We start from the raw sequence: 210 nt of genomic DNA, 5'->3' as shown, positions 1-210 counted from the left end.
GTGGTGTAGGGACAAAGAGCGAAAGTTGGTCGCTTGTACACTGGACAGAATGATTGGGGGATCATCCCTGTCTAGTTTTTTTTTTTTTCTTCAATACTTGATGCTGTGTGGTGTTTTTTCTTTGGGGTATTTTTTAAGTTAAGAAGAAGAATATGGTACACCCTTATTTCACATTGAGTAAAAGGGGACACTAACAACACAATTAAGTAT

General features: G+C 37.1%; 1 protein-coding gene across 1 annotated transcript in view; it reads left to right on the top strand.

The window, feature by feature from the left end:
* The window catches only part of LOC119592475 (vigilin-like), a gene marked incomplete in the record, with an annotated part of 12,647 nt that extends 12,437 nt beyond the window's left edge, over window positions 1-210 (top strand). Inside the window, 1 exon segment of the mRNA XM_037941303.1 lies at window positions 12-210.

This window comes from Penaeus monodon, chromosome 30 (genome assembly GCF_015228065.2).
Source record: "Penaeus monodon isolate SGIC_2016 chromosome 30, NSTDA_Pmon_1, whole genome shotgun sequence".
Classification (NCBI taxonomy): domain Eukaryota; kingdom Metazoa; phylum Arthropoda; class Malacostraca; order Decapoda; family Penaeidae; genus Penaeus; species Penaeus monodon.
This window is presented reverse-complemented; position numbering and strand designations above follow the sequence as displayed.